Genomic DNA, 22,372 nt, shown 5'->3' on the forward strand with positions numbered 1-22,372 from the left:
TCTCCCACCATAACTATCATGCAAAAGCGGGTCCCTTTTTATGTTTCATGAAAACAACCATAAGTTCCAGGTATTGTCTATTACACTGTAATATTTAGCTATCACTTTCTTGAGCAGGCACCTTCGACTGATATAGCTGTTTCGGAGTTGACACATGCTTCTGCAGAAGTAAGTGAGGTCGTGTTTTTCCTGCTTGGTGCCATGACCATCGTGGAGATTGTTGATGCTCATCAAGGTTTTAGGCTGGTCACTGACAATATAACTACTCGAAAGCCCAAGACTCTGCTTTGAGTGGTTAGTTCTATATTCAGTTGTCATCTTCATATTACACGTTTTTGACAGAGAAGACGAGATTAAATTGAATAGTTCTTATCATAGTAGTTCTGAACTTTACAATGAAACCTATTTATACAATAATTCTAAACTAGGAAATTTGAGTATACAAAAATTTAACTGCTCATTTTACAATATTAATTGCAACCTTAATTAGGAACCCTAGCCTAATTAGGAGTATTCAATAAATTAAAAGGAAGAATATTATCAACTATCCCTCTCAAGATGGTGCATAAATTTGAGTATACAAAAATATAACTGCTCATTTTACAACGTTAATTGCAACCTTAATTAGGAACCCTAATTAGGACTGTTCAATAAACTAAAGGGAAGAATATTATCAACTCTCCCTCTCAAGATGGTGCACAGATATCTTGTACATCCATCTTGCAAACCAAACCTTGGAAATGTTTGCTACAAATTCCCTTAGTGAAAATATCAACCAACTTATTTTCAAAAATGGAGCTCATCTTTGTAGTGCTGCAAATGTCTCTTGGTAGTCGAAACTATAGGTTTGAGTGGACCACTTTGTACCAACCGACCTTCATATCTTTCAATAGACCCCTCTGCTTTGTGCTATGTACTTATTTGTGAATAGTACTTTTGAACTATATTGAAAATATGCTTTTAACTAAATAGTCATTATGTTATATGATGGCTGTTATTTACAGGCTTTTAGAGGGCATTATTGTTACTTTCATTTTTTAAAGGCAAATCTTGAGTTGCACTGGTGACGGCGGCCATTAGAATCTTTATTTAACGACAATGGCTGTTCTTTGTCATTAAATATTAGTGATGGCCATTACCTTGATAATTCAGCCAAAAGGCAGATGGAGTAGGTAAAAATTAAAAGAAAAAGAAAAATGAGATATGGTATACCGTGATAAATAGGAAAAAAAAATTAGATTAGAAAAATAATAATAATAAAAATAACAATAGTTAATTAATTAAGGATTAAATTATGAATTTGTAATTTATGTAGTTGAATTAAATTAATAGATTTACATGATATGACAATGTTTAAAGGCAGAGTTGTAATATGATAAAGTATTATAGTTTGAGTAATTGAAAATTACACTGTATGGAAAGTTTTTGTCCCCATATTTAAATGTATAAATTATTTAAAGTTGGCCCTAGTAAGTTTGGTGGGAATTGTGAGTTAGTTTAAGGGTGTGGCATGCCATATACAGATCTTGCAGTACTGCACTACAGTTACACTGATTTTTGGGATACAATGAGGTATTCTACAGTTATAGACTCGGCTTTTGAGCCATACAGTTATTTGGCACTTTGTGCCCTACAGATACAGTTTCCTTATCTGACTTAACAGTCCCATTTAAATTTATAGGGGACAAAAGAAAAATAATAAATAAATAAAAGTATTAAGAGAAAACAAATTTTTTTTACATGAAAAAAAAAAGAAAAAGACTATGAAATTAAAATTTGTATATATGTGAAATAATAGTATGATTTAGAATTGTTTCAAATTGTTTGCTATATAGTTTATTGTTATTTGTTTGATTTATTGTTGATAAATGAAATTTGATTTAAATGATTTATTTTTTTAAATATAAAAGAAGTTGAGCACCACTAAGCAATTTGCTTAGCGCGTAGGAATGTATTTTTCCTCGCGCAGGTTGTAGATCCAAGGAACAGTAGATCAAGATCTGCATCAACCCAGTCAGAGTTACATCATTACTATCTTTGGGTATATTTTGTAAATTTCTTTATATAAAGTTACTTTTGGAAATATGGCATGTACATAAAGTTTTAGAGATAAAGTTGTATATAGTTTGAATTAGATATATTTGAATATTTTAATTTTGGTATAAATATGGGTTACTAGTATAAGTTTTTGTGTTGAGATTAGTAAGATGGTTTTTGAAGTGTTTGATATGGATTGAAATTATTTTGAAGTTAAAAGAAGTTTGGGGGTTAAGGTTGAAGTTTATAGAAGTGTAACGTTACTATTCACAGGTGAAATTAAGTCCATATTTCAGAGAAAACTCTGCCGGATTTTTGGTAAAAAAAACAAAGCCATAAATTACATGATATAAATTTGGTGTAAGTCATCTATAAAATAAATTATTATTAAAATATTAATTTTTCAAACATTTCAAAACTAAAATTATTAACTATGATTCCTAGCACCCACACAGCCACACTCATTCAGCCTCTCACATCTATTGACCTAATTGCAGTTTTGCCTCTCTCTGTCTGGTATATCACTTGATTCTATTTTTTTCTTTTCAATTAATTTTAATTTCCCTGATGTTTCTCATATGTTGATTCAGTGGATATGTGCCTTTTATTTTAATTAATCTTGAGGGAGGATATGGAATTTCCGTATTTCAACATTGCTTTTGATTAGGAGAAAATAATGGGAAAGGGAAATTTTGAAGCTTGTTACCTTTTACGTGTCCTTAATGAGCTAGTAGTTAGTAAAATCTTAACTTGGCATTGTTTTCTCTATTGTATTCTATTCCTTCAAACTTTGTCAATTTGTTTAATAAATTAGATTTTGTTTCAATAGTATCTTCCAAATATGATGACAATATAGACATGACTACTAATTTGAGTAGGCCCTCTGTAACAGTTGGAATTTGATGATGGGCCTAGTCTAAGTCTACATGTGGTGAGAGTGTTGGGTCTAGAATGGGGCTTAATTAAGCTTGATATGATAGCCTTCTCCAAAATGCCCTTGGGCAAATTTGATATGAAGACAATGTTGACTGTAATTAAGGAGTGTAAGATCACTCACGTAGCACAGACTGCACCGGCGGTGGTACTGATGACTAAGGATCCTAGGTTATGAGACGACTATGATTTGAGCTCTCTAGATGTTGTAGACTGCAGCGTTCCTTCGCATAGGACAGGCGTAGTTGAACTGCTCCGGCAACAATTTCCAAATTTGGCTTTAAGTCAGGTTAGTTAAACACCAGACTTGAATTTTTACCATTAACCGGTAGTTAATTTCTCACATTGGTTATTCAATGTGTAGCATATGATCCACCATTCAGAAATAATAACAGAAATGGAAAGCAAATTTTAAGGAGAGCTTGGTGGCCACGTTGTATGCCACTGTTCACGTGGGTGGTGGCTTTGTCATAATACTTGGGATTCCTTTGACCCACTCTAGAGGACCGATGTGGCTTATTATTGCTCGTCCTTGTGACAAGCCACCTTGTCCTCAAGGTGAAAATCTGGAAACTGTGTCCACAACAAGGTTGTGTCTTCCCACGTTGCATCTTCTAGTGATAGTTTATGCCACTGCATTAATGCTTGTTCGATAAATTTGGAGCCCCGCTTAATCCAATGATAGTCCAAAACAATGTTAGGAATCGTGGTATTTGTCATCGGAGGAAGTGTTGAGCTGGTGGACCCGTGAGGGCTGATTTGCTTTTTCAAAAGTGTGACATGAAAGACCAAGTGAATGCGAGAGCTTGGAGGAAGGGTGAGGCAATAGACAACCTTACCAATGCACTCCTCGATGGGAAAAGGGCCATAGAATTTATTAGCCAATTTGTGATAGGCTTGTCTTAAAACAGAATGCTGCCAGTACGGGTGTAACTTTAGAAATACCAGGTTGCCGACATTGAATACAAGAATGCGACGTTTGGTGTCAGTTTGTTGTTTCATTCTGTTGTTAGCAGCATGGAGGGCAGTCTTGAGCTGATAGAGCAGTGTATCGCGGCAAGTTAAGAGTTTATCAACTTCATGCACTGGACTATTGCCCTCAATATATATAGAGATGGTAGGAGGTGGCCGACCGTAGAGTGTTTGAAAGGGTGTCATTTATATGGAAGCATGATAAGTGATACTGTACTAGAATTCAGCCTACGACCTGTGACAATTCATTAGTGTTGGTGTTTTCTCGACCAGGCTTGTAATGAATGTCATAATGATACCCAAGTAATTTGGCCACCATTTCTGCTATTCCGGTATCACAATCCGCTGCTCTAACAAATGCTTCAAACTGTGTTAATCCGTATGGATATAAAATTTTCTGCTAAGTAAATAGGGATGCCATGTATGAATGGCATGAACAATTGCAAGCATTTCTTTAGCATATATAGACCATGATTTCTTAGCAACCCCCAAAGCTCTACTCATGAACGCTATAGGCCATTCTTGCTGTGTCAACACCGCTCCAATCCTATCACCGGAGGCATCACATTTGATGTTGAAAGATTCATTGAAATTCGGTGTACCCAGAGTTGGGGTGGTGATCATAGCATTTTTTAGATTTTCGAATGCCTTTTCTGCCTCCTCCATCCATTGGAACTGTCCTTCAAGAGATTAGTTAATGGCTTAGCCAGCAATTCGTAATTGCGCACAAATTTGCAGTAATAACTTGTAAAGCCTAAAAATTCACGCAAATCTGAAATGTTAGTAGGCCTAGGCCATTTTATCATAACCTCAATTTTGCTTTGATCAACTTTAACACCGGTAGAAGTAACAATATGACCCAAATTCTCAAGTTCTTGTAAACCAAAGGCACACTTTGAAAGTTTCACATAAAATTGTAGATGCCTTAAAATTTCAAAAATCTATTTAACATGTTCAAGATGCAAATTCCAATTGGGGCTATAGATTAGAATGTCATCGAAGAAAACGAGAAACGAAAATGGATTTGGGCAATAAGGATGAAAAATGGAATTCATGATTACAGAAGGGGCATTACAAAGTCTAAATGGCATGACTAAATATTCACAATGACATTATGTGCTCGGAAAGCAGTTTTATGAATATCATCAGGGTTTATGCATACAAGATGGTATCCAACTCAAAGGTCCAACTTAGCACCATAAAGTTCATCAAGCATATCATCAACAGTAGGAATCAAAATTCTATCTTTAATAGTAACAACATTTAAAGCCCTATAATCGTTACAAAAACGCTAGGATCCATCTTTTTTATTTTTTTAACTAAAAGAACAGGTGATGAAAATGGATTGGTACTGGGTCGAGTGAGCTCCAATTGCAATATGTCATGAACTTGTTTTTCAATTTCGGACTTTTAAAAGTAGGCATACCTATATGGCCGTACATTGATGGGCTCGGTGCCTTCTTCCAAAATGATGTGGTGCTCAATGGCTCAGTGAGGAGGTAGCTGAGTTGGAACTTGGATCAGATCTTCAAATTGTTCAAAGTGTTGAGTCATAGCTGACGGAATTTGGGACGGCAGTTGGGTGGTTGTGATTGACAAGCAGAGTGCAAATAAGGAGTTGCCTTGTCACTCCTCCTTAGAAAGAGAGGTCATAGTCACTGGTTGAATAGGCAAATTACTGATTCCCTTTAATTTGTAAAATGTATGCTCCTAGAAGAATTCTGTGGTCAAGTTAGACCAATTATATATGACATTTCGTAGTTACGACAACCATTGTACGCCCAAAACTATATCCAGCCCAATAAGTGGTAAAGTATAAAAATCGAGAGAGAGATATCTTGGAGATTGATTTTGACATCCTCAAATTGGCCACAACATTGCAATACTTTTCCATTGGCTATTTTGACATCAAAGGATTCAGTAGGAGTCATAGGTAATTTTAGAGCATTGGCCATTCTTTCAATAATAATGTGTAGAGCCGCTGTTTATGAGGACCATTACCTCCTTGGAACCAATTGTTGTTATGACTCTCATGGTGTTCGGAAAAGTCCACCCTATCATTGCATGCAGAGAAATTTCTGGTGGGGTGAGAAAGGGATCCTTCGGGTCGTACTCCTCGTCCATGATTGTGCACCCCTACAGTAAAAGCAGCTGGGATTGTTTGCAGTGATGACCGGGCAAGAATTTTTTATCACAATTAAAGCAAAGTCCTTATGACCGTTGCCTCTGCATTTTGTCCCACGATAATTTTTTGAATGGAATCGTTGTCCTTTGGGAATGACAAGTCCTTCAGGTGGAAGTCGAAATTTCAATTGTCTGAGCAACTGTTCATCCCGCATTCGAGTTAAGACTAATTGCCTCTTTCAACGTTTTAGGCTTGAACATTCGTATTTCCTCTGCTATTTCTAGTTTGAGTCCACCCATGAAGGTTCTTACGAGTGCTTTTTGAGACCAGCCCTGCACTCGGTTTCCCAGCTTCTCAAACTCATATTGATATTCTCGGAAGGACCCAAGCTGTCGAATATTGGAAAGAGTTTCATTGAAGTCCTCACAATCAGTGGGTCCAAACCATGCCTATAATTCTTCACAAAAGGATTCCCAAGTGACTTCTTGTTGCCCTTCCTTGCATGTCCGGTGCAACCACTGCCACCATTGGTTAGCTTTACCTTCCAAATGAAAAGAAGCTAATGGGACCTTTTGCGTGAATGGTTCCACTTTCGTAAACCATTTTGTCGGGTCCCCATATGCAAAGCGTGTGTAACGACCCCAAAATGGACCGTCACCGGCGCTAGGATTCAGGTCGGCTTAAGGCCGCCGGAACCCGTAGCAAGCCTGTTATACTCTCTGTGTACCTGTAAATCTCATACATGATCATACATTTTATGTGAAAATAAAAACTCTTTTCCTGATCCAAGGCTTAACCTGTGCATGCACTATCTCTGTCTGTACCCCTGTCTAGAGCTGGCTCTAGATGGGTTATCTCATACCTGTTAAGCCTGGGTTTTCACATACTCAGCAAAATATATACATCAACAGATCATGTACACAACCAAAGATTTACAACACAACTATGTCAAGCACAATTCTAACTGTAAACACAATTAACATATCTCTGTAATATTACATGTCCACTCTAAGCTATTACAAGTTTCTTTTCTTATCTCTGAACTCTTCTGACCTTCCCCTGTACACTGTACACTGAAATCCTGCAAGACTGGGATTAAGGGAATGGGATGAGCTCTATAGCCCAGTGAGTAGAATAACAAAATCAGTCATAAAATATGATCTCATGAAATGCGTCATAACACAGACAAGCCACATCAAGAGTAAACCTGTCACCACATAGCCTCAGTAACTTCCGTGCCAGGGCGTAGAATCGAGCACCTGGTCTTCCTGTCATATATGTATATGTGTGTATAACACCTCTGTACTTACCGTTGCCAGGGCGTAGTCAAAGGCTCCTGGACTTTACTATACCTGCCAGGGCGTAGTCAAAGGCTCATGGACTTTACTATACCTGCCAGGGCGTAGTCAAAGGCTCCTGGTCTTAACTCAGAGACTATTGGATCATTCAGCATTTACTCACACCAACAATTAACAATGCAATGCAACATATTCGTGAATACTAATGCAGGCAACCTATTTGCATAATCATGATGCATGAGATATGCTAAAACATTCCATTGTTTCATTAAAAACATTAAGTTTAGTTCCACTCACCTCTGGCTCTGGACTGACTCTGCAGGTTCAGTAAACTCTGGAGCAGTACTCACTGCTGCTCTCTCTGGTTCCTCTGGTCTGTATAAACACATAAAGACTTAAATGAGGGACCAAACTATCTTAAGAATAACTCTTTTACACTACCCAAGAAATCCCTTACTCTTACTCTAAAACTCATGCAAAACATGCAAAAGAAAAGCTGGACAAAACACTTTCGGCGGCAGGTTCGGCGGCCGAATGTCCTTTCCAGAGACGAAACTCAAGCACCTTCGGCGGCACCTTCGGCGGCCGAATCCCCCAAACAGAGCCGAACATGCAAAAACACTCGGGGGCAAGCTGTGGCAACCTAGCCACCATGCAGGAGGTTCGGCGGCCGAATGAACCTTCGGCTGCCGAACCTGAGTTCCTCCAGAACTCAGCTTCAACGGCAAACCATCTCCTTCTTTCCTTCAACTTCTCAACCTATGCAAACTTCACCTCCTCAACATACATATACTCAAGTATATGTTCACAGGGGTCCAAAACTATCTAATAACCCCAACAACCAAAACAAACATAACACATAAACATGTATACATGCATAAAGCATCAAAACTATCATTAATACCCTAAGCATGCATCTCCTTCCTTTATCCCCATAAAACCTTCAGAAACCATATAACAAGGTCCAGATCTTCCCTTACCTCTATAAACAGGAAGATGAACGTTCTGAATCCAAGGAAAACAGATCAACTCGTCTTCAACCGTACTAACCCTCAAAAGCTTAACTTTTGCTTCAACACTATCACAATCTCTTGAACACTAGGAAACTCCTACATGATCTGCTCAAACTCAGCAAATAAATCATGGGAGACGTGGCCAAGCTTCTGGCAACAAGGTGGACATAACACCTGTCCAAAATGCTGACTAAGGATGCCCAAAAGCTGGCTGGCCAACTCAATTTCGGCTGCCCAATCGCATGCAAACTCATGCAACCTTCGGGGGCCGAACTTACCTTCGGAAGCCGAACACTTTCGGCGGCCGAAATTACCTTCGGCGGTCGAACTTGGCTCAACTGCCTTAGGTTATTTCAACACAAAACTCACTTCCATTAACCTTAAAACATCAATACAAATCATACCACTTAGTAAAACATAAATTCTACCTTTTTTATAGAATTCCGACACCCCGGATTCCACCAAACAACAGGAATTCCGGTGCCGGACTCTAGCCGGGTATTACATTCTCCCCCCCTTAAGAACATTCGTCCTCGGATGTTCCTAAAACAAACAACAATCACAACAAAAGGAGGAAACGAACCTCAAAACAGATGTGGATACTGCTGGAGCATAGACTCCCGCGTCTCCCATGTGCACTCTTCTAGGTTATGGTGGTTCCACAAAACTTTCACCATCGGAATCTCCTTGTTCCTTAGATGTCTGCTCTGTGTGTCCAGAATCCGTACTGGCTGCTCTACATACGTGAGATCCCCTAGAATCTCCACATCAGGCGCACTAATAACCTGATCCGGATCTGACACAAATTTCCGTAGCATAGAAACATGAAACACCGGGTGAATCCTCTCCATAGAAGTAGGTAAATCTAGCTTATATGATACATTTCCGATCCTCTGTAAAATCTCAAAGGGTCCAATGTATCGTGGAGCTAACTTACCCTTCTTCCCAAAACGAACCACTCCTTTTATTGGAGACACTTTTAGCAATACCCAATCTCCCTCCTGAAACTCTAACAGTTTCCTGCGAATATCTGCGTAGCTTTTTTGTCTACTCTGTGCTATTCTGATTCTCTCCCTGATCACTGGCACTGTTTTACTGGTAATTTCTACCAACTCTGGCCCTGCAAGAACTTTTTCTCCTACTTCTTCCCAGCAAACAGGGGATCTGCATTTCCTCCCATATAATGCTTCATAAGGAGCCATCCCAATGCTAGCATGATGACTGTTATTGTAGGCAAACTCTACTAAAGGTAGATGCTGCCTCCAAGAACCGCCAAAGTCTAACACACACATTCTGAGCATGTCCTCTATGGTCTGGATGGTCCTCTCTGACTGTCCATCAGTCTGTGGGTGGAAAGCAGTACTAAAATCTAATCTCGTGCCCATAGCACTCTGCAAACTTCGCCAGAATCTGGAGGTAAACTGAGGTCCTCTGTCTGAAACTATAGACACTGGGACTCCATGTAATCTCACTATCTCATCCAAATACACCTGTGCTAACTTATCCACAGAATAGTTACTCCTAACTGGAATGAAATGAGCAGATTTCGTGAGTCTGTCCACAATCACCCATATAGAGTCTATCCTGTTGGATGCTGCTGGTAAGCCTACTACGAAATCCATAGCTGACAGTCGGTTGTCGAGGCCGGTCAAAAATAACCCTTTTGGTTACCAACAACTTAATAACTTGTAGATAGTGGTAAAGGGATCGTATCCACAGGGAATCAATACTATTTATTCTCCTTATCAAGACCAAGTAAACAAAGAAACAATAAAGAAACAATAAAAGTAAAATTGGGGGTTTTAAAGATTTGATTCAACTAATATCTATTAAAAGTAATTGAACAACAAGTAATCTAAAATAAGAGGGAAATCAATATGAGAAAAGTCTAGTTGAAGATATGGATCCACTTTGGTTGTTTGGGTTGATCATTGAAACAAGGTTATCTTGATTGATTCAATAGGTTGGTTATGGAGGTGGAAGACGCTTCTCACCACCATGTCTTTCCTTATGAACAAATTGATTAGGGAACGTCCTCTAACCAATTACTAATCAACAAATTGCCAAGGAACGTCCTTGGGCCAAAGGCATCAAAACAATTGCCAATTGCATGAAGAACAAGAAAGACCCAAACCCTAACTACTCAAACGTATGAGATGATGTTAGATCATGCAATTTCTTGGTTTTTACACCAAGTGTTCTTAGATCAGAATATTTTCAGCAATTACGGACTAACAAATATCCTAATCAACAGTCAATTATCTTTGCAATTAAGAGTCAAGTGGCCAATTTGATCAAAACAACAAAGCAATCTTAGAATTAAGCACAATTGCATGAATATTGAATAAAATCAAAGACAAAACTTTCTGTTCAGATCTCACAACCCTTTGAACAACCTTAGTTTCACCAAACTTCAACTAGATTAAAGGGTTTCAGCCACTCATGGCTGAAACTAACATAAAAGTAAGGAAAGAAAACAAGAAATAAAGAAAACAAGGGCTGGCGCAAGGGCGCAGCTGCTGTGGTGATTCTGCCGAAGGTTTCTTGATCCAAGGATAGTCCCCCGAATTCCAGGATGTCTTCTTTGCTGGTTTGCATGCCTTTTTATAGGTGAAGAGGCTGCCCTAATTTTCCTTTTTAGTTTAGGACTCTTTTTCCTATTTAGTCTTGAATTCTTGGAGGGCATTCTTGTCTTTTTATTTCTTGGCTTCCTGAATATGTAGGAGAGTGTGCTGAGGTGTAAATAGGTGTTTCTGAGCTGTCCCACGTGTTTGGAGTGCGTGGGGATTCGTGTTGACTTGGTCAGCAAGTTTGACAGATTCTGCTGGTTTTTTGCCTGCGGGTGCTGTTTGCCCGTCGCTGTTTGGGCAAACAGGCTGTCTGGGATCACTGTTGGCTGCATATGCTCTGTTTCTGACTTTCTTTGCTGTTTGCCCAGTGCTGTTTGGGCAAACAGTCTGGACAGCATACTTTATCACTTTTTCCTCTTTATCTCAGCTTCTCCTTGGCTTGGGCAATCAAGTTGGGCAAACCATGCTTATTCTCTTTTGCTGTCTTTTGGGCAGAATTAAGGCCATTTTAGCCAAATTACCATTTTGCTCCATTTCCTACAAAATAAGACAAAAACCACAAAGTTAGGTAGAAAATGTGTAAATTGACATAAATATAAACATAGAAAATGGGTCTAATTTTGGCTCTATCAATAGCTATGTTTTCCCATTTCCATTCTAGAATCGGCAATGGGTTAAGCATTCCAGCCGGCTTCTGATGTTCTAACTTTACCCTCTGACAAGTTTATCACAAACTGCGCCACTTCCTTTTTCATGGCTGGCCACCAATACACTCTCTTTAGGTCTTGATACATCTTGGTGGCTCCTGGGTGAACACTATACCTTGCATTATGAGCTTCCCTCATAATGTCTTCCTTCAGACTGCTATTATCTGGTACACAAAGTCGACTTCCAAAACGAAGGATCCCTTTGCTGTCAAATCTGAACTCTGCACTGTTGCCTGATTGAACAGTCCTGGCAATTTTCATCAACTCAGGGTCCTCGTGCTGTCTCTGTGCTATCTGCTCCAGAAACACTGGTGTCACTCTCATCTGTGCTATCAACGCACCTGTACCAGACAACTCTAGGTGTAACCCCTCAGCGATGAGCTTGTAAAGCTCCATCACTATTGGTCTCCGCTCTGCTGCTATATGAGATAAACTGCCTAGTGACTTCCGACTTAAGGCGTCTGCCACAACATTCGCCTTACCCGGATGATACTGGATCTTACAATCATAATCACTAAGCAATTCTACCCATCTTCTCTGCCTCACATTCAGTTCTCTCTGGCTCAAAATGTATTGTAAACTCTTGTGATCAGTGAAGATCTCGCATTTAACCCCGTAAAGGTAATGCCGCCACATCTTAAGTGCAAAGATAACTGCTGCCATCTCAAGGTCATGGGTGGGGTAATTCAACTCGTGCCTCTTTAACTGTCTGGAAGCATAAGCAATCACCCTATCCTGCTGCATCAGAACACAACCCAATCCCACTCGAGATGCATCACAGAACACTGTGAACTCCTCATTACTGACAGGCAGAGCTAACACTGGTGCTGTTGTCAATCTCCTCTTGAGCTCCTCAAAGCTCTCTTCACACTGGTCTGACCAGATAAACTTCTGGTTCTTCTGAGTCAGTTTGGTCATAGGAGCTGTTATCTTCGAGAAATCCTGTACGAACCTCCTGTAGTAACCTGCCAGTCCCAGAAAGCTTTTAATCTCAGTCACTGTAGTGGGTCTGGGCCAGTTATGTTAGTGTATATGCCCTAGGCCATTATCTTGGGCCTTTTTGCATGTCGTTTTGGTTATTAATAAAAGAGGTTTTTATCATTATTATTTGTTTGCATGTTACATAATAATGATTATCATCCCTGGTTACTTATTATTATGATGATAATAATATAACTGGTATGGTTATTGATTGATAATCATGAGATGATTATGTATATGTTGATATAATTCAATAATCATAAATACTTGTTGGAGAACAAAGTATTGGATGGACCCGCATTGAGATCACTACATGGGTCATTGTCATAAGTGAATCTCAAAGTAGTTATGTCTTAATCCTTTGACTTGAGATTGTCATAGTTTCCAACATAAGGACTATTATGTTTTGACATAATCAAACGTTGTCTTTAATCGGACAATCATAAAGGTTATGATTGAACATAATAGAAATTATGTAGAGGAAAATGAACAATCAAGATAGGATTTGTCCCTCTTTATGAGAGAGATATCTTCTGGGCCCCTCGATAAGTGAGACTGAGAAATGCATGGCCGTGCTCAAATGAATTGATAGTGTGATCAATATCATTTGAATTTATCAGTCTACTTAGAGATCGAGAAATCATAAGTTTGAACAATATAAGTTTGACATTGACCATGACTTATGTTCAAACTAGATATCGTGAGACAAAGGGATTAATACATGTTCTATTTAATAGGCTTTATCGGACTATTGATCCTCATATTAGTTGGGTAGTCATAATGTCTTGCTAGAGGCCACTTATGATTTATAGGCCTTGTTGGACTGGGCCTATTGCCAATTAATATGAGCCTATTGGGTCACACACAAGAACGTTGTTGATGTGCTATATTAATGGGCTAAAAGCCCATTAGTATAATTAATAATAATAATGTGTTATTATTATTAATATTAATTATTTATTATTATGAGATAATAATATTTAAAAGATCTGCAGTCTATCTGTAACTGTTACAGATATAGGACTCTATCACATAAAGATATTTGAGTATCTGTGAGATTGTGATAGTGGGTTCTGAACACAACTCTTTTAGGAAAAGAGTTGTACAATTCTTTTAGGAAAAGAATTGTAGGAAAAATACAACTCCTTTTAGGAAAAGGATTTGTGTGGAAATAAAAGACTGAGATATATAAATACTCATTCTACAGATTGAGTATGGGATGTTAAGTTTTGAGAAAACTCAGTCTAAAAGATTGCAGATTGTGGAGCACATGATCTATCCGTCTTTGAAAGAGCTAGCACTCTAGAAGGATAGAAGACGTTCGTGTGGATACCATAGAGGGTGTTCGTTTGAAAAGGCAGCACCATCAGTCCGCCAGTGTATCTTTCTTACGAGATTAACAGGTTAGTCTCATATTCTTCTTATGATTTAAACGAAGCACTCGGATTCTGGGAAAGGAAATCCAAAATTTTATTTTTCCGCTGCGCAACTGGGTTGCAATTAATCTCGGGATTTCCCAACAGTGGTATCAAAGCCTACTTGTGCTTTTCGTTTAAATTTATTATGCCATGTTTAATATTATATATGCGATATATGTTTATTAGAATGGCATGATAATTATGGTTAAATTTATGGATGAATGATTGGATCATTTAGATTGTTAGAAAAATTAAATTAAAATTTTTCTTTCTGGATCTTGAATCAAAATTGTTTTGATTTGTTGTTTTAAATTTTTAAAATTAAAACAACAATAATTTCTGGAAATCGTGTTCACAATGAACACTATTCCTGCGGGATGGACAGTTTGAGTACACCCAAACAGCGGATGTGTCGATCAACCGTCGCGTGACTGTCACCGGCGAAACCCCGATTTCGTGAGAACCGGCAATTCCGAGCTTGCCGGCGTCGGGCTATAGGACACCAGCAGGCTCAAACGTCACCGACGGGATCACTATGGGAGTCGCGACCTTGCAGCCCCGGCGCCGAAGGAGGCGCAATCGTTGCGCGATCCGATGGTTCCTGGGCTGGCAACGACGGCGGGCGCGCCACCAGTGGATCGCGCGCCCGTGGGTCGCGCGACCAGTGGATCGCGCGCCCGTGGGTCGCGCGCCCGAAAGGGTTGCGCGACGGTGGGTCGCGCCCTGGCTTGGCGTGCCTCGCGCGCCGGCGTGTCGCGCGCCGGTGGGCCGCGCACCGGCGGATTGCGCGACAGTGGGGGGCGGCGGGCTACTGGTAGCTCGCCGGCGGCCGAGGCTTCTTCACGAGGAAGATGATGCAGAAATTACGATTCTGCCCCTGCCCCTAAATAAATAAATAAAAAAAAAATAACATTTAAAATAATAATAATAATAAGAAAATAAATTTTTAAAATTATTAGTCTTTAAATTAGACTTAAATGACTATATTTTAAAATTATTTTCTTTTAGTCTTTAAATTAGATTTAAATGACTATTTTATTATTATTTTTAGTCTTTAAATGAGATTTAAATGACTATATTTTATTATTTTCTTTTAGTCTTTAAATCAGATTTAAATGACTATATTTTATTATTTTGTCATATGTTAGTATGAGATACTATACATTATTGTCTATATATATATATGCATATAGGATGCTATAATATATATATATGCAAGACAAAATAATTAAAATTAAAATTGAACCCTCACTCTAAAATTTTAAGTTTTAATGCCACCCATATATTAAAAACCTATCAAGACTAAGATCACCAAAATGCAGGTTTTGCCAAAGCAAAGTGCATTAGGTTATCCTAGTAAGGTAGGATGAGTAATGGTTACTCATGTATTTAATTTTGGTTGAGCTTAATTAGGCTATCAAAACGGTTTTGGGCCTAAGGCATTAGATGGGGTATAACATGCATTTGACATATGATGTCAATACCTCATAATCTAAGAGTTACATTAGATGTAATTGGTAAGGGGTTACCTACCTAAATAACTTAATTCTAAGCGTCATGCCAAAGCTGACTTAGAATTAGGTGAAATATGGATCTTAGCCCACTAAAATATTATTATTATTTTGAGGGTTGTATTTTAGTGGGAGATTATTATCACCTCAATATTAATTTGTTTACTAAATTAATTAAGTTTGCATATTTTTGTAGATAATTATGGCTGCTAATAACAATTCCACCTTATCACTGCGATCTATCCTTGAGAAGGATAAACTGAAAGAAAATGGGACTAATTTTATTGACTGGTTTAGAAACTTGAGAATTGTTCTCAAGCAAGAGAAAAAGTCCTACGTGCTTGATGAAGCTGTCCCTGAACCACCTCCTGCTGATGCTACTAATGCTGTTAAGAACAAGCATAAGAGGCATATGGATGATTCTAATGACATTGGATGTCTTATGTTGGCAACTATGTGCCCAGAACTTCAGAAGGATCTGGAGCACCTTGAGGCCTATGAGATGAGTGTCCATCTCAAACAAGCTTTCCAACAACAAGCTAGGCAGGATAGGTATGAAACTACCATTGCATTGCATGATTGCAAAATGGCTGAAGGTGATTCAGTTAGTGCTCATGTTTTAAAGATGAAAGGCTACATTGATCACCTTGCTAGGCTTGGCTATCCTTTGAGTTTAGAACTTTCCACGGATTTGATCCTACATTCTTTACCTAGCAGTTTTTCTCAGTTTGTCATGAACTATAACATGAACAATATGGAGAAATCCATTCCTGAGTTGCATGGGATGCTAAAGACAGCTGAGGTAAATATCAAGAAAAGGCCTACCCAAATTTTGAATGTCAATAAGGGTAAGCCCATGAAAAATAAGGGGAAGCCCAAGTCTAAAGGTGGTAATGGGCCTAAGGGACGAGGCAAGCCTAAATGGTAATCCAAGGAAAAAGTTCCTAAGGAAATAGTTCCTAAGGAAGGAATTTGCTTCCATTGCAAGGAACCATAGCATTGGAAGAGAAATTGCAAACTCTATTTGGATGAGTGCAAGAAGAAGAAGAGTAGTGAGACTACGGCTTTCAGGTATTTATGTTATAGATATCAATTTATCTATTTCTACTTCATGGGTATTGGATACCGGATGTGGTTCTCACGTTTGTACAAATGTGAAGGATCTCAAAAGGAGTAGAAAACTGAAAAGGGCAAAGTGGACCTACGTGAAGGCATTGGAGCAAGAGTTGCTGCCATAGCTGTAGGGACAGATGAACTTGTATTGCCCAATGGGTTTTTGTTAGTTCTGAACAATTGCTTTTATATTCCTACTTTGAGTAGGAATATTATTTCAGTTTCTGTTATGGACGATGAAGGTTTGTTCATTTCTTATTAAGAATAAGAAATGCTCCATTAATAAAGATGATTTGCTTTATTGTATTGCAAATTCATAAGATGGCCTTTATGTCCTTAATCTAGATGATTCTAGAGACAACAATATCTATAACATAACTTCTAAGAAAACTAAGCCAAATGAGTTAAACCCAACAAATTTATGGCATTATCGTCTTAGCCATATAAATGAGAATCGCATATCTAAGCTCCATAAAGATGGTTTGTTAGATTCATTTGATTTTGAATCATTTGAAGATTGTGAATCTTGTTTGCTTGGTAAGATGACAAAGGACCCTTTTACTGGACAAGGTCAAAGGGCTTCAGACTTATTGGGCTCAATACATATAGATGTATGTGGCCCACTAAGCATTAGTGTCAGGGGAGGTTATCAGTACTTCATTACATTCACTGATGATTTCAGTAGGTATGGCTATGTCTACCTAATGAAACATAAGCATGAATCTTTTGAAATGTTTAGAACTTTTCAAAATGAAGTACAAAATCAACTTGGTAGAACTATTAAGATGCTTCGATCTGATCGAGGTGGTGAATATTTGAGCCAAGAGTTTGACGAATATCTTAGAAACTGTGGAATTGTTTCACAATTAACTCCACCAGGAACTCCACAATGGAATGATGTTTCTGAAAGGATAAATCGAACTTTATTAGATATGGTTCGATCTATGATGAGTCAAACAGATCTCCCTTTATAGTTTTGGGGTTACGCCTTGGAAACAGCTGTATTCATTCTGAACCAAGTACCATCGAAAGCGGTTGAAAAGACACCATATGAGTTATGGACTGGGAAAGTGCCCAGTTTGTCTTTCATTAAGATTTGGGGTTGTGAGGCTTATGTGAAACGCCCAGTTTCAGATAAGTTAGCTCCAAAATTTATCAAGTGCAATTTTGTGGGGTATCCTAAGGAAACCAAAGGATACTACTTCTATACTCCCTCAGAGAACAAAGTGTTTGTTGCTCGAAATGGTACCTTTTTGGAAAAGGAATTTATCTCTCAGAGATTCAGTGGGAGTACAGTGCGACTTGAGAAAACTCAAGCACCACAAGAGAGCATTGAACCGCCAGTAGAACCACTTCCAGTACCACAAACAGTTGTGGAGACTGAAAGGGTGACACAAGTCCCATGCAGATCTGATAAGACACGTCATCAGCCTGAGAGATATGGATTTCTCATGACTGATAATCGTGAACTTTTACTCATTGATGAAGATGAATTTTGTGTTTACAAGATGGTTAGTGGGAGTGCAGTTGTGTTACTAGTTCAATATGTGGATGACATATTACTCATTGGAAATGATATCCCTACCTTGCAAAAGGTTTAAGACTTGATTAGGGAATTCTTTTTCAATGAAGGACTTAGGTGAGGCTGCATATATCCTTGGTATTAAGATCTATGGGGATAGATCTAAGAGGATAATCGGTCTGAGTCAAAGTACTTATATTGACAAGGTGCTGAAAAGGTTCAGCATGCAAGATCCCAAAAGAGGATTCTTGCCCATGACTCATGGTATTCATCTCAGCAAGAATCAATGTCCTATGACATCTGATGAGCGAGAATGGATGAATAAGATCCTTTATGCTTCTGCTATTGGATCTATCATGTATGCCATGTTATGTACTAGACCAGACATCTCATATGCCTTGAGCACAACAAGCAGATATCAGGCAGATCCCGGTGAAAGTCACTGGACAGCTGTCAAGAATATCCTAAAGTACCTTAGAAGGACTAAGGATGCATTCCTAGTTTATGGAGGGTTGGAAGACGAGCTAGTTGTAAGTGGTTACACAGATGCTAGTTTCCAAACCGACATAGATGACTTCAGATCGCAGTCAGGATTCATATTCAACTTAAATGGTGGAATTGTTAGTTGGAAGAGTTCCAAGCAGAGCACTATAGCAGATTCTACAATAGAAGCTGAGTATATAGCAGCATCAGATGCAGCTAAAAAAGGGCAGTCTGGTTGAAGGAATTCATCTCAGAGTTGGGAATGGTTCCCAGCATTGCAAATCCTATGGACCTTTATTATAGTAATAACGGTGCCATAGCATAGGCAAAGGAGCCCAGATCTCACTAGAGATCTAAAATTATACTCAGGCGATATCACCTTATTCAGAGGAGATATCAAAATATGCAAAGCAGACACAAATGACAACATTGCAAATCCACTGACCAAGCCTCTTTCACAGGTCAAGCATGATCAGCACACTAGGTCTACGGGTATTAGATACTTGTATAATTAGGCCTAGTGCAAGTGGGAGATTGTTAGTGTATATGCCCTAGGCCATTATCTTGGGCCTTTTTGCATGTCGTTTTGGTTATTAATAAAAGAGGTTTTTATCATTATTATTTGTTTGCATGTTACATAATAATGATTATCATCCCTGGTTACTTATTATTATGATGATAATAATATAACTGGTATGGTTATTGATTGATAATCATGAGATGATTATGTATATGTTGATATAATTCAATAATCATAAATACTTGTTGGAGAACAAAGTATTGGATGGACCCGCATTGAGATCACTACATGGGTCATTGTCATAAGTGAATCTCAAAGTAGTTATGTCTTAATCCTTTGACTTGAGATTGTCATAGTTTCCAACATAAGGACTATTATGTTTTGACATAATCAAACGTTGTCTTTAATCGGACAATCATAAAGGTTATGATTGAACATAATAGAAATTATGTAGAGGAAAATGAACAATCAAGATAGGATTTGTCCCTCTTTATGAGAGAGATATCTTCTGGGCCCCTCGATAAGTGAGACTGAGAAATGCATGGCCGTGCTCAAATGAATTGATAGTGTGATCAATATCATTTGAATTTATCAGTCTACTTAGAGATCGAGAAATCATAAGTTTGAACAATATAAGTTTGACATTGACCATGACTTATGTTCAAACTAGATATCGTGAGACAAAGGGATTAATACATGTTCTATTTAATAGGCTTTATCGGACTATTGATCCTCATATTAGTTGGGTAGTCATAATGTCTTGCTAGAGGCCACTTATGATTTATAGGCCTTGTTGGACTGGGCCTATTGCCAATTAATATGAGCCTATTGGGTCACACACAAGAACGTTGTTGATGTGCTATATTAATGGGCTAAAAGCCCATTAGTATAATTAATAATAATAATGTGTTATTATTATTAATATTAATTATTTATTATTATGAGATAATAATATTTAAAAGATCTGCAGTCTATCTGTAACTGTTACAGATATAGGACTCTATCACATAAAGATATTTGAGTATCTGTGAGATTGTGATAGTGGGTTCTGAACACAACTCTTTTAGGAAAAGAGTTGTACAATTCTTTTAGGAAAAGAATTGTAGGAAAAATACAACTCCTTTTAGGAAAAGGATTTGTGTGGAAATAAAAGACTGAGATATATAAATACTCATTCTACAGATTGAGTATGGGATGTTAAGTTTTGAGAAAACTCAGTCTAAAAGATTGCAGATTGTGGAGCACATGATCTATCCGTCTTTGAAAGAGCTAGCACTCTAGAAGGATAGAAGACGTTCGTGTGGATACCATAGAGGGTGTTCGTTTGAAAAGGCAGCACCATCAGTCCGCCAGTGTATCTTTCTTACGAGATTAACAGGTTAGTCTCATATTCTTCTTATGATTTAAACGAAGCACTCGGATTCTGGGAAAGGAAATCCAAAATTTTATTTTTCCGCTGCGCAACTGGGTTGCAATTAATCTCGGGATTTCCCAACAAGTTAGCTACAGCCTCTATCTTCTTGGGGTCTACCTCAATTCCATCTGCTGATACCACATGTCCCAAGAAAGAAATGCTCCTCAACCAAAACTCACACTTCGAGAACTTGGCATATAAACCATGCTCTCTCAGTGTCTGCAGAACGATCCTCAGATGCTGGGCATGCTCCTCTGCATCTCTGGAATACACTAAGATATCATCGATAAACACAATGACAAAGTGATCCAGAAACTCACTGAATACCCTGTTCATGAGATCCATAAATGCTGCAGGGGCGTTAGTCAACCCGAACGGCATCACTAAGAACTCATAATGCCCATATCTGGTTCTAAATGCTGTCTTAGGCACATCTGCCTCTCTGACTCTCAACTGATGATATCCAGATCTCAGATCTATTTTAGAGAAACAATCTGCTCCAGCTAGCTGGTCAAACAGATCATCAATCCTAGGCAGAGGATATCTATTCTTGGTAGTGACCTTGTTTAACTGTCTGTAGTCAATACAAAGTCTGAGGGATCCATCCTTCTTTCTGACAAAAAGTACTGGAGCACCCCAAGGTGAGGTACTAGGGCGGATGAAACCCTTATCTACCAAGTCCTGCAACTATTCTTTTAACTCTTTTAACTCTGCTGGCGCCATCCTGTAGGGAGGAATCAAGATAGGTCTGGTATCAGGCAGCAATTCTATTTCAAACTCTATCTCCCTACCAGGTGGTAGTCCTGGAAGTTCGTCTGGAAAAACATCGAGAAACTCTCGGACCACGGGTACTGTAGCTGGTTCCCTAACCTGACTGTCTAGCTCTCTCACATGAGCTAGAAACCCCTGACAACCCCTCCTAAGCAAACGACGAGCCTGAAGGGCTGAAATCATACCTCTGGGTGTACCTCTCCTGTCTCCTCTGAAGACACACTCTGACCCATCCTGGTCTCTGAGACTCACTATCTTCTCTCTACAGTCCAAAGTAGCACTATATGCAGATAGCCAATCCATCCCTAGAATGACATCAAAATCTGTCAAGTCTAGAACCACAAGATCAGCTGGAAGGCATCTACCCTCTATGAATACTGGACTGAAACGACAGACTGACACTGCCACTGATGGGTCACATTTGGGTCCACTGACCCAGAGAGGATACTCTAACTCAGAACTGATCAAACCCAATCTCTCTATGGCTCTCGAAGCAATAAAGGAATGAGAAGCACCGGGGTCCATCAAAGCATACACATCTGAACACCCAATGATGAGATTACCTGACACCACTGTGTTCGATGTATTCGCCTCCTCCTGAGTTAAAGTGAAAATCCGTGCTGGGGCTACAGGATTTCCACCTCGGGAACCTGCTGCTGAAGTAGAGGCTGCCCCTCTCCCTCTACCTCTACCACTACCCTGAGGCATAGCTGAAGCCGCTGGCTGCCCTACTGGCTGAGCTACACTGCCTGAACTCATCTGCTGGGAAGGTGCCACAAAAGTCACCTGAGGACACTCTCGAGCAAAATGCCCTACCTGTCCACATCTAAAACAAGCTGTAGATCCCAACTGACAAGTTCCTCTGTGTGGTCTCCCACATCTCCTACATGCTGGAACAGCTGTGCCAGAGCTTGAGCCACTACCCATTCCCAGACCTGACTTGACTTTACTCCAGAACCCTTTCCTTGTTCCTCTCGCTCTATC

The 22,372-nt window shown here is 39.0% G+C and overlaps 1 pseudogene across 1 annotated transcript in view; it reads left to right on the plus strand.

The window, feature by feature from the left end:
• Positions 1 to 22,372, plus strand: part of LOC122724613 — a 67,497-nt pseudogene that overhangs the window by 39,387 nt on the left and 5,738 nt on the right. The window lies entirely within an intron of this gene.

This window comes from Manihot esculenta, chromosome 9, assembly GCF_001659605.2.
Source record: "Manihot esculenta cultivar AM560-2 chromosome 9, M.esculenta_v8, whole genome shotgun sequence".
NCBI classification, from domain to species: Eukaryota; Viridiplantae; Streptophyta; class Magnoliopsida; order Malpighiales; family Euphorbiaceae; genus Manihot; species Manihot esculenta.